The sequence below is a fragment of the Hyaena hyaena genome, unplaced genomic scaffold (genome assembly GCF_003009895.1).
Source record: "Hyaena hyaena isolate Hyena2069 unplaced genomic scaffold, ASM300989v1 scaffold_137, whole genome shotgun sequence".
Taxonomy (NCBI): domain Eukaryota; kingdom Metazoa; phylum Chordata; class Mammalia; order Carnivora; family Hyaenidae; genus Hyaena; species Hyaena hyaena.
The window spans coordinates 2,737,639-2,751,072 of NW_024080769.1; the positions used below are offsets into that span (position 1 = coordinate 2,737,639).

The 13,434-nt window shown below is 43.1% G+C and overlaps 1 protein-coding gene across 2 annotated transcripts in view; it reads left to right on the top strand.

Annotated features, from left to right (window-relative positions):
* Positions 1-7,026: 7,026 nt before the first annotated feature.
* EDC3 (enhancer of mRNA decapping 3) overlaps positions 7,027-13,434 on the top strand; it is a 49,158-nt gene continuing 42,750 nt past the window's right edge. The window contains exon 1 of one of the 2 annotated variants that reach the window (XM_039238228.1): positions 7,027-7,061. The gene's annotated coding sequence lies outside the window, so the exon portion shown is untranslated. Of the gene's footprint in view, positions 7,159-13,434 lie in introns of both variants that reach the window. The other variant, XM_039238227.1, reaches the window with a different exon arrangement.

The window sequence follows — 13,434 nt, forward strand, 5'->3', positions numbered from 1 at the left end:
TTTATAAGACAGAGACAGAGAATGTGGGGGGGAGGGGTAGAAAGAGAGGGAAACACAAAATCTGAGGCAGGCTCTAGGCTCTAAGGTGTCACCACAGAGCCCAACATGGGGCTCAAGCTCGCAAACCATGAGATCATGACCTGAGCCAAAGTCGGCCGCTTAACTGACTGAGACACCCAGGTGCATTCTTATTTTTCCCTTTCAAGTAGGCTTCATAGCCAGTGTAGAGCCCAATGCAGGACCTGAACCCATGACCACAAGATCAAGACCTGGGCTGAGATCAAGAGGTGGAAGCTTAACCAAATGAAGCATCCAGGCACTCCCTAGGTTATTTTAATAAAGCAACAAAGGGGGCGCCTGGATGACTCAGTATGTTAAGGGACTGACTTGGCTCAGCTCAGGATCTTGCGGCTTTTGAGTTCAAGCCCTGCCTCTGGCTCTGTGCTGACAGCTCAGAGCCTGGAGCCTGCTTTAGATTCTGTGTTTCCCTCTCTCTGCCCCTCCCCTGATCACACTCTGTGTCTTTCTCTGTCTCTCTCAAAAATACACATTAAAAGGGGCGTCTGGGTGGCTCAGTTGGTTAAGTGTCCGACTTTAGCTCAGGTCATGATCTCACAGTTCGTGGGTTCGGGCCCTGTGTCGGCCTCTGATAACGGCTAGCTCAGAGCCTAGAGCCTGTCTTTGGATTCTGTATCTCCCTCTCTCTCTGACCCTCCTCTGCTCATGTTGTTTCTCTCTCTCAAAAAATAAATAAAACAACACAAAATAAACATTAAAAGAAAGAGAGTTGGGTTTTCAACTGACTGAACCACCCAGGAACCCCTCAGCTTTACCATTCTAGACCTCCATGCTATATACTGTCAGGTCAAAAACTGCAGATTAGTGCTGTGCTGTTCTTGAGCTAAGAGTTAATTCTCTGATGGTTGATGCCCTTGTTAGAGACTATTAGTGTGGTCCGCAGTACAATAAGGCAGAAGTAAGTCTTGTTAAAACTCCCTTACATATGTTGGGAGAGGCAAGTGGGTGCTGCTCACTGACTTAATCTGCAATGGCTTCCAGAAATTTGACTCTACTGGTCAGGTAAGATCTACCCAGTTCAGATAACTGTCTTTAAGCAGCAGTACCTAGTGGTATAACTTGAGAACTTAGAAAGTCTTCAAGAGGATTTGGTGAGTAGTAAATTGTCACTGAATGGTTATTATTTTCAGCTGCCAGTACTGTTTTTTTTTAATTTTTAATGTTTTATTTATTTCTAGGAGAGAGAGAGAGAGACAGCGTGAGCAGGGGAGGGTCAGAGAGAGAGGGAGTCACAGACTCCGAAACAGGCTCCAGGCTCTGAGCTGGCAGTCAGCACAGAGCCTGACGCGGGGCTCGAACCCACGAACCGCGAGATCATGACCTAAATGAAAGTCGGACGCTTAACCGACTAAGCCACCCAGGCGCCCCCAGCTGCCAGTACTGTTAACTGTGTATCATTTCTTACCTTCATAGTCAAATTTCTTGAAATTGTCCACATTCACTGCTTCCACTTGTTCATCTCACATTCTCTCCTGATCCTCTGACATTTGACTTTTGGCTCCTCCCTCTATGTCAAAATAACCAGGGCCCTCCTACCTACTAAATCTAGTGGACATTTTCAGTCTTCTATGATTCAAGCTCTTTGCAGTATTTAGCACTGTTAACTATTCTCTTAAAATTCTCTTAAAAAAATTATCCCTTTCCTGGTCACTTTGGCATTACCCATTGCTGAGTTTTCTCTTGTATTTCTAGTTGTAGCTTCTCGATTTCCTTTGAATCATTCTCTCCTTATGTGTATCCCTTAAATGTTGGTGTTCATCAGAGTTCTGTCCTTGGCCCTTGACTATTCCCTTGCTGTATGCCATCCCTGGACCATATCACTCATTATTGGGTCTTTAAGTACCGCCTGGTTATGGATGACTTCCAAGACTCTTCTATCTCTCCTGAGCTCCGGATCCACATTTCCAATTTCCTACCAGATGCCCCACACCAGGCCCACTCCTAACACACATGGAGCTCCCTGACCTGTTTCCCTTTTCTTCACACCCCTATTCTACCCCACACTATGAGGGGCTTCTCAGATCCACATGTGTGAACATTCCAGCCTGAATTTCCAGGCTCCATCCACACTCTTCCCAAACAGCCACATTTTTGTCCACTCCTTGGGCTTACGCGTATTGCACAATGGCAGCGAGGTCCACCATCAGGATGACCTGGGGAAGATGCTTATCTATGGCCTGAAAGTGGACTCAGGCCATTTGGAAGGGAATTTGGGAATCCTAGGAATGTGAAATTCAGCAGGTCTGAACGGGCTGTGTGTGTGTGAGCTCTGGGTAGTCATGTCCCCTTAGCCTACAGAGAAAGGTTTGGCTTAAGGAGTTCCAGAGTGTGGACCATCTAAAGTGTGGAGTCTAGGGTAAGGTTCCCAATTTCCCGAGTCTAAGGATTTTAACCACTCCTACAGTACCTTAGGCTCAACATATGCAGACCTGAGTTTGTCATCTATCTTTCCCCCCTTTTCTATTATTGCCTACCCACAACCTCTTCATCCTCTTCGATTCCATATCTGAGCAAATAGTCCTGCCAAACAATCTTTTGCCTTACCATAAGTCTGGCAGTTGATCTGTCTTCTAAGCATCTTTATAATCTGTTTGTGGTCGCCTCATCAGCCCCACTGGCTGGTGCCTTACCATGACTTCTCAACATTTCTCATCTGGGCTTACTCCAACCAGTTTTCATTCAAGTCCATATTCCATAATACAAGTCTGACTAGGATACTCTCTTGCTTCAAATTCCTCATTTGTTTCCCTTAGGACATGCCCTTAGGATAAATCCAAATTCCTTAGGGCATAGAAGGTTCCTCGGAATCTGGCTCTGCTTACGTTTCCAGATCAATCTATCACCACTTTCTCCTTTTACATATGTGCTCCATTCAAGTTGAGCTACTTGTATTTCCCTGGATGGGCCTTAATTCACCCACATTTCCTTGGTTTTCTATACAATCCTCCCTTTACTGGAATGACCTTCCTATTTCACCTAATAATTCCTTTTTTTATTCTTTAAATCTCAGCCTAGATGTTACATCTAGAAAACCCCATGCTTACTGTTAGCATCCTCTTCCCCTACTTCGTTGTCTTGGGGAATTATATATTATATAGCCTTTTGAGTCTGGATTTAACTTAACATAATGCATTTGAGATTCATTCATATTGTTGCAGGTATTAGTTAATTTTTATTGTTTGCATGGATCCACCACAGCATGTTTATCCATTCCTCAGTTGAGGGACATTAGGTTGTTTTCAACCTAAGTATGGTTCCAATTAAGCTGTTTAGAATGATCATTAGTGGGGCTCCTGGTGACCAGTTGGTTCAGTGCCCGACTCTTGATTTTGGCTCAGGTCATGATGTCATGATTTGTGGATTTGAGCCCTGTGTCGGGCTCTGTGCTAACAGTGCGGAAACCTGCTTGGGATTCTCTCTCTCTCTCTCTCTGTCTTCCCCTCCTCTGCTTGCACTCTCTTTCTCTCTCAAAATATATAAAACTTGAGAAATAAAGTTATCATGAGTAACGCACAGATTTTAATATATTCGGTGAATTCCCAGTGTTCTTATTGATGCTCAAATTATCCTACTTTTGACCAGTGGGAGCTTCTTACGTTCCAAATTCTTTTAGCAAACACCTAGTAGTCTGATAGCTTCTGAGCTTTCTTGTACCACAACACATTCCGGGTGTATGGTATTTCTTGTCCCAATTAGTGTTCAGTTTAACACATGGAGAGTTAATTTGTATAGCTGGTGGTTGTAGCAAAAACAAGGTGTTTGGAATAGCGTTACAGCAGGACTTCCCCTCTTCCCTAATTATGTAAAATGCTAATCTTTAATTTGAATTTATTGTATAATTGATGAACACCCCCAATTCTGGATTCTATGAGAGAATATACCTCTTGGGTAAAACCGGATATGCATTAGTGCAGGAACCATCAGAGCCGAAGGAAAAAGGCTAAGTTCGGCTTTGAAGGAGAAAGGAAAGAACTAAGTTCAGCTTTGGAGGAGTAAACCTTGTCAATTTCTGTGTGATTTGGGCTTGGGGTGGTGGTCGGAGGCTTGGGGAGGGAAATGGAGGTGCTAGGAGGCTTCAGTATCTAACGTTAAGCAAAAAACTGTATGTGCCTCCAAAAGCATGATCCTTTAGCCCCCAGCATCAAAACTCCCTGAGGAGTTTGTTAAAATAGACTCCTGGGGGAGCCTGGGTGGCTCAGTGGGTTGAGCACCCCACTCTAAATCTCGGTTCAGGTCATGGTCTCACTGTTGGTGAGATCGAGCCCCGTGTAGGGCTTAGTGCTGACAGCGCCGAGTCTGTTTGGGATCCTCTCCCCCTCTTACTATGCCCCTCCCCGGCTCGAGTGCACACACACTGTCTCTGAAAATAATCTTTAAAAAAATCCTTTAAAATACAGACTCCTGGATCCTACCCCAGAGTCAGTGAATTAGACTCTCTTGAGAGTGAGACTTAAGAATGTGTATTTTAGGGGCGCCTGGGTGGCTCAATCGGTTAAGTGTCCGACTTCGGCTCAGGTCATGGTCTCACAGTTTGTGGGTTTGAGCCCCGCATCGGGCTCTGTGCTGGCAGCTAGCTCAGACCCTGCAGCCTGCTTCAGATTCTGTGTCTCCCTCTCTCTCTGACCCACCCATGCTCATGCTGTCTCTCTCTCAGAAATAAATAAAACATTAAAAAAGAATGTGTATTTTAAACAACCTTTGCCCAATGCCACTGTGGTTTCTGAAAGAACTCAATGAAAGCAACTTTTCTGTGCTCAGGTCAGGTAAGGGAAATAATCCCCTTCTCAGGGAGAATCTTTGTGGTTCTCAGACAACCAGCCCTAGAGAAAGATGAAGACATAGTTTAGAGAAAACAAAGTTCCCCTTTACAATTCTGCATGTATCTGCCACTCCAGTTAGGCCGAATGAGAAATTCAAGAATGCTTAAAAGCATTAAAAGATGGGGTGATTGATGGGCATGGAGGAGGGCACTTGCGGGGATGAGCACTGGGTGTTATATAGAAACCAACTTGACAATAAACTATTTGTAAAAAAAAAAAAAAAGATGGGGTGATTGATCCCTCTATAAGGTCAAAGTTCAAAAACAATACGCTGTATTTGCTAAGCAGAACAATTCAATAGTGGAATTAAGGCAGCTGATCTTGTTTCCAAAGTTTAATAGCTGACCAAGGGGTACTTCAGATCTTGCTAAAAGCTTCCCCATTTGAGCTCTAGGCAGTCTCTGCAGGGGGTCTTGGGACAATTCTTTCTTTCATTCAACAGACACTTATTTTAGCACCTATTCTAGGCAAGCACTGTGCAAGGTGACAGGGCAGCGAAGAACAACCACATGATGGAAAGCTGATGTGGGGCCTCTGGACTGGGTGGAGGCTGGTAGTTCAGGAGGTGAAAGAATTCACCCAATGCAGAACAAAGGAGACAGACATTTATTGAATACACTGCAAGAGAACAGTGGGCAGGACAGCAAAGGAGAGACTGCCTGCTAGGAGGCAGTGGAGAGGGTTTGTAGTTTAAGGGGAGGGAGGGGGAGGAAGTATGGCAACAAATGGAATTTTCCCTTTTTGGTACCTGTGCCTGGTTCCAAGTAGCCCATTGGTCAGCTAGGGTCTATGGCTATTTTGAGGTGGGTCCCTAATGAGCCTGTTGCATTCAGCCCTGTGGTCACTGTGGGCCCATTTACCTTACTCAGGTTTCCATTGTTCAAGCTTGTTGCCTAAAAGTGGCCACTACCACGGATTCTCCTGTGAATTTAAAAGATCATTTCGAGTGGACTATAGAATCCTAACCAAAAGAAGGCACAAGAGAATTAACCACCTTTTTAGGAATACTAATCATGTTCAGACGCACAGCATTTAATTTTATAGCAATTTTGTTAGCTAGTATCTCCAGTTTATCTCAAGTTGCACAGCTGTTATAAAAAAACAAAAGGTAGGGGCGTCTCGTCTTGTTGGCTCAGTCAGAAGAGCATCCAACTCTTGATCTTGGGTATACAGATTACTTAAATAAAAAACACTTTAAAAAGTGATATATATAAAACAAAAGGTAGAGCTAGAACAAAACTCAACCCTGAGTTTCACACAGCAATGGCTCCCAAACCTGGGATGTGCAAGAATTGACTGTAAAGAACCTTTAAAATAATCTACATACATGTCAAGGCCCCTTCAGACCTACTAAAACTGAATCTCTGCGATGGGAGAGGGGAAGGGAGTCCCTGGAGAGAGAAAACTTTATAAAATTCCTCAATTGATTTTGCAGAGCCAAGTTTGGAACTACTGCCCTACTCTATGCTGCTTGCCCAAGCAGTAGTTCCCAAACGTGGCGTCAGGCTTTAAGAGGACCTTACAAACTTTAAAGGTCTCAAATTTCTCACTATACTCAGTCTTGCTCTTAAACGCCTACTTTTCTTCAAAACCAAGACTACCAATACTCTAAAATGTCGTAAGGAGAGTGGCACTTAACCATGTACCAAGTACTGGGATGTGTGTGGAGGAGCGGCACTCACGTACAGATTGGCTAGCGCGAACTCCAGAGAGCTGAAGCTGATCACACTCTGAAGCTCAACCACAAAGGGAATTTTTGTTTCCTTTAATCCGTTGCGGGGGCCTACTTAATTGCTTCCCACAGGTATAACTTGATCAAAGGCCGGGATCTACCCCTTCCTCCCCAAAGTCCTCTGTTCTTCTTCCGCGATGAGCCGAAAGGGTCTGGAAGGAAAGCTGGAACTTTTCATCACAACTGGGCGGGAAAGTAGGGCCGGATCCCAACTCCAACCAGGCCTCCACCTCACGTAAGTAGGCAGGCGCCGTTCTGGAAAGGACGCAGCGCGGGCCTACACCGCGGTCTTCCAGGCTCTTAAATTTCCCGGGCGCCCTGACCCTCAACAGCCTACCCTCCGCTTTCCAAGGCGTCGCGCCGGAAGTGACCTCACGACAGTGGCGTGGAGACGCGGGGCGCTTCCGGCGGTGGCGGCCGCGGCTGTGGGGGTGGGTGTGGAGAAGCCCCTTGGTCTCTGGGTCGCCTCGTGTCGCGGGGTCTACTTGGCGCGGTGTGCGGAGGAGGCGCCGGGAGGACTGCGTGGAGGTGGGAGCGGAAGGGCAGCGGGGGTACGGGCGCTCGCGGGAGGGGGCTTCTGGGGTTGCCAGGCGGGTTTGCTTTTAGGCTTCGGGGGTTCCAGGCCTTGTAGACTTTTACCGAGGCGGGCGCGAGCGGGGGACCAGGGCCTGGGGGTTGCCTCGGGGGTGTGTGGTTTGCGGTGGGAAGCTGAGGGCTTCCGGGTTCCAAACAGCCTGGGAAGCGTGTGAGGTGGGAGGCATTAGCGGCCTGGGCTCTTGGTTTAGCCTCGTTCATGGCCGCTGCAGCTCGCCCACTCTTTGCTCCATGCCTCAGTGTCTTTTTGCACGATGGAGTAGGGTGGCATGGAACAGCGCGGGTGCCACCTTTAAGTACGCTTTGTGTGCTGTTGATTGAACTTCTCAACATTTGGCTTGTTGAGTAGTTCAGGTGTTATGGCGTGGGCGAGGCATAGTCCTCACCTCGTTGGCCAGTTGGTTTTCAGTGACTCTCCCAGTTCCAGAGCTAGGAGGAGTCCTAATAATCCTCTCCTGTGGTTGCGGGTGAGGAACTAGAATGGTTTTTCTACTCTTCCCTACTCACAGACTAAACTGATTTCGGTCCGTTGGCAGGTATCGGTCTAGTAAGACCATCAGACCATAAATGACTCTGAGCAGGTCAGTGTTTCAACTGGAAACCTCAGATGGATTCTAGTCTTTTTTTTTTTTTTTTTAATAAATGGTAGATTAAGGGTACGGAGTTCAAAATTCCTATCTGTAGGTTTTTCTATATGCAATAAAGATGGTTACAAGTAACGTAACTTTTTTATTACTAAACATATTTTTGGTGGAACTTCCTTGTGGGGGTTGGGCTGTGGGACTGGCAAACCGTGTTTCAGACTTCACACCACACACATCCCAAAAGTTTATCCTTTTTACCTATGATGCCCCTTGACATTTTCTGTTTCCTTAAAAGAAAAAATTGATTGCAATTCCCCTAATTGACTGCTAACAGGTCTGACCACCAAAGACCTGTAATTTGAAAAACACTGGACTGAAAATGTTTAAGATATTTGTGACTTCTGAGATAACTGTAATTCAAAGTGGAAATGTATCCTAGCCAGAGGAAGGTTTTTGGAGTTATACATTCACTCTGAACTGCAGGACAGGAACTTCAAATTGGTATCGCAAAGAAAGATAGCAATAGCGTTCAGGATTTTAGTAAGGCATTTGTTAAGTCTTTTTTTTATGATCACCTGGTGGATGAGATCGGGGAATTTGCCAGATTGTGATAAAATTAGATGGAGTCGTGACTTTGAGCCTCTAGGTCTGGAGGGGTTTGATTTATGGATACAATTTAGGGTTGGGATTCTGGTGGTTGAGGCTATATCACTTTATTTTATTTTATTTTTTTTAATATTTTATTTATTTCTAGGAGAGAGAGAGAGACAGTGAGACAGTGAGCAGGGGAGGGTCAGAGAGAGAGGGATTCACAGACAGAAACAGGCTCCAGGCTCTGAGCTGGCAGTCAGCACAGAGCCCGACACGGGGCTCGAACCCACGAACCGCGAGATCATGACCTAAGCGAAAGTCGGACGCTTAACCGACTAAGCCACCCAGGCATCCCTATATCACTTTCTTTAAATAGAGTGTGTATTTAAAGCCTTATCTGGCAGATGTGCTTATCAGATTTTTTTGCAAACTTTTTGAAGTGAAGGGAGAAAATATCATCTGATTAATCTCAAGATTTGCCCAGTGCAGTTTAATGAAATGGAAGGGTCATACAAATGTGAGAAATTTCAGTTAGGTTAAAAAAAAATGCAGTTATACCAGTTAATGAAGGTAGATTTAACTTAGAAGGGGTTCATGTGATAAAAAATGGAGTTTCAGTCGTCTGAATCAGTGGTGTGGCTAGGTTGTGAGAAGGACTCGTGTGACTGGTGGTAGATTGCATTAGGAGAATGTAGAATCCAGGACAAGAAAGGAAGATTGACCCTAGCGCTGGTTGGCTTGCCGCTGGAATATAAGGTTCATGTCTTCTGGGTACTCTAAATTAATTTGGGGATACAAATTAAAAGTCGCATTTTCAAAAGTAATTTTTTATTGCCTGTCTGAAGTAATTTTTTATTGGTTGTCTGGGTTGCTTTGACATGAATGATTCTTTTTCCCTTGTTACTCAGGGTCTTAAAACATTTTTTAGGGTCCAAAACATTAGAAAGTCTGTGTATCTCTTATACATTTAAGTTGGCATCTGAAATTGCTCATCGTAAATTTCAGTAGTTTGAATAACTTAGGATGCTAAGTTTTGACGTGTATATACTAACTTCTAAAAAATCCATACAAAGTTATCTAAATATGCAATTTGATGTTTTTATTTTATTCTTTTTTCTAAGTGGGCTCCACACCCTGTGTAGGGCTTGAACTTAAGACTCTGAGATCAAGAGCTGCATGCTCCACTGACTGAGCCAGCCAGGCACCCCTGATGTTTTTAAAATATACAAATAACCTTTTTTTTTTCTTTAACAAATAGTTTATTGTCAAATTAGTTTCCACATAACACTCAGTGCTCATCCCCACAAGTGTCCTCCTCCATGCCCATCCCCCCCTCCCCCCCCACATCCATCAGTCCTCAGTTTTTGTCAGCATTCAAGAGTCTCTCATGGTTTGCCTCTCTCCCTTTCCCCCACCAAACCTTTTTTGTTTTAAACCTCTGAGATAATGTGTAAGATATCTACCACTGGTGTCTTACATTACTCGAATTTGAATATCAAACCAATCTTGTGTTGCTGGAATGAACCCCACTTAGTCATGGTGTATAATATTTTTTTATATGTTGCTGAATTTAGTTTGCCAATATTTTGTTAAGAATTCTCATGTCTGTGTTCATGAGGGGTACTGAAGGTTTTTTTTTTTTTAATGTTTTATTTTTTTCTAGGAGAGAGAGAGACAGCGTGAGCAGGGGAGGGCCAGAGAGAGAGGGAGTCACAGACTGAAACAGGCTCCAGGCTCTGAGCTGGCAGTCAGCACAGAGCCCGACGCGGGGCTCGAACCCACGAACCGTGAGATCATGACCTAAGCGAAAGTCAGACGCTTAACCGACTAAGCCACCCAGGCGCCCCAAATAAATACACATTTTTTAAAAAGCTCTTTTGGGGTGCCTGGGTGGCTCAGTCAATTAAGCGTCCGACTTCGGCTGAGGTCATGATCTCACGGTTCGTGGGTTTGAGCCCCGCGTCGGATTCTGTGCTGACAGCTAGCTCAGACTGGAGCCTGTTTCAGATTCTGTATCTTCCTCTCTCTCTGACCCTCCCTTGTTCACACTTGTCTCTCTCTCTCTCTCAGAAATAAATAAAACATTAAAAAAATAAAATAAAAAGCTCTTTTAAAAAATAAAATGGGTTAGTAAAGTAGCTATGCCATAGAATTGTCATGAGGATTGAAGGGAAGAATGCCCCTAAAGTTTTGGCTGAGATGTGCTAAGCGTGCACTAAATGCTGCTGCTATTGTTGCATAATGTGATGGTATGTGCTTAAAGGCTGTGGGATTATGTGTGTTCCACTCACCTTTTATTTTCTTAGCAGTTTTTTTCCCTTCCTTTCTGTTAAACTATCATTAGATTCAAACCACCACCTGTATAAGTCTTAATTCGTCAACTACTTTCCATCTCCATCGATCTGCCTGTTAAAATTTACCATCAGTTCTCAGATGCTCTGCTCTAGTTGCCTCCCTGTTAGTCTCACTGAACTTTTTTTTCTGCTTCTCTTCCAATTTGTATTCCTTATGGTGACCTTTGATAATTAGAACTTTTACATTTTTTTTAAAATTTTTTTTTAATGTTTTATTTATTTCTGAGAGAGAGAGAGGGAGAGAGAGAGACAGCGTGAGCAGGGGAGGGTCAGAGAGAGAGGGAGTCACAGACTAAAACAGGCTCCAGGCTCTGAGCTGGCAGTCAGCACACAGCCCGACGCGGGGCTCGAACCCACGAACTGCGAGATCATGACCTAAGCGAAAGTCGGACGCTTAACCGACTAAGCCACCCAGGTGCCCCAGAACTTTTACATTTTGATGAAATCTAATTCATCAGATTTTTTTTCTTTTATGATTAGTACCTATTTGTGTTTTGTCTAAGAAAGTTTTTTCTCCCCTAAGGTCACTAAGATATTCTGTTTTCTTAGTAGCTTTAATAGTTCTAGTTTTTATGTTTAGATAGTTTGTTTCAAGTTGATTTTTTATATCTGATATGGGATAGGAATAGAAGGTTATTTTTCCTCCTATATGTCTAGTCCTAGCACCCATTTATTGAAAAATACTTGGATTTTTTCATTGATTTATCTTGGTACCTTGCTTGGAAGTCAGTGTGGGTCTATTTGTGGGCTCTTTCTGTTCCATTGATTTTGTTTGTTTTGTTTAGCCTTGCACCAACACACAGATTTTCTATAGCTTTATAGCAAATCTTGAAATGAGGTTATATAAAACATGTAGCCTTGTTTTGTATTTTCATGAATGTTTTGGCTGTTCTAAGTATTTTTGCATTGCCATATACCTTTTAGAATCAGTTTTTCAGTTTCTTCAAAAAGACTAACTGGGATTTTTATTAATCTTTGTATTTGGGGAGAATTGACAGCATTGAGCTCTTTGACTTATGAAGGTGGTGCATCTCTCCCATTTATTTAGATCCTCTTAATTTTTCTCAGTGGTCTTTTATAGTTTTCATCGTAGAAGTTCTGCACATTTTTCATTAGATTTATCCTAAGTAGTTTATAGTTTTTAATAGTATTACAAATAGTATTTTAAAATTTCATTTTCAGTTGTTTTTTGCTAAATAAACTGAGAGTACAGTTTATTTGAAATTGAGCATGTATCCTGTGACCTTGCTAAATTAATTTATTAGTTCTAGTAGGATTTTTTTATTTGGTACATTTCTTAGGGTTTTCTTTTTTTTTTTTTTTTAATTTTTTATTTATTTCTAGGAGAGAGAGAGAGAGACAGAGTGAGCAGGGGAGGGTCAGAGATATAGGGAGACACAGACTCTGAAATAGGCTCCAGGCTTTGAGCTGGCAGTCAGCACAGACCCCGACGCGGGGCTCGAACCCACGAACTGCGAGATCATGACCTAAGCGAAAGTCGGACGCTTAACCGACTAAGCCACCCAGGCGCCCCATAGGGTTTTCTACATATACAGTCAATCATATGGTTTACAAGTAAAGACATTTTTAATTCTTCCTTTCCACTATTTGTGCTTCTTATTTCTTGTTGCAGTGGGTAGGACCTACAGTATGGTATTGATTAGAATTAGAAATAATGGAAGTGGACATCTTTGCTTGGTCCCAGTCTTTAGGGATAAAGGATTCATTATTTCACCATTAATATGTTTGTTGTAATTGTTTTGTAGATGCCTCCACTCCCCCCTTTTTGATTTCATGAATGGATATTGAATTTTGTCTGATTATCTTTCTGCATTTATTATTATTATTCTTAAAGATTTTACTTTCAAGTAATTTCTATACCCAATGTGGGGTTTGAACTCAACCCCAAGATCAAGAGTTGTATGCTCTGCTGACTGAGCCAGCCAGGCACCACTTTGTGCATTTATTGGTATCACATGTGATTTCCTTGTTTATTTTTTAATGTGGTAGAAGACACTGATGTTTTAAAATTTTTTTGTTTTATTTTTTTTAATGTTTATTTTGAGAGCAAGTGTGTGTGCGAGTGCAGGGGAGGGGCAGAGGGGGGGGGGAGAGAGAGAGAGAGAGAGAGAGAGAGAGAGAGAATCCTAAGCAGGTTTCTGGGCTGACAGCGCAGAGCCCAACATGGGGCTCAATCTCACCAAGTGTGAGATCATGACCTGAGTGAAATCAAGAGTCAGATGCTTAAGCGACTGAGCCACCCAGGTGACCCTGATTTTTTTAAATTAAACTTTTTAGTGGAGATAACTGTAGATTCTTACGCACTTGTAAGGAATAATACAGAAACATTACATATACCTTTTCCTGGTTTTCCTCATTGGTAATAATAGTTTCAAAAACTATAGTACAATATCACTACCAAGATACTGACATTGATATGGTCAAGGTACAGAACATTTCCATTACTACAAGAGTTCCTTTTTATAGCCCTTTTGTGGTGCTTTTATGGCCATCTCTTATTTGCCTCCTGCCTCAGCCCCTCCCTAAACCCTGAAAACCACTCATCTCCATTTCTGTAGTTTGTCTTTTGAGAAATGTTAACACAAATTGAATCATACAGAATGTAACATTTTTCATTTTGTCTGTGGTATGCATGTACCACAGTTTGTTTAACCATTCAC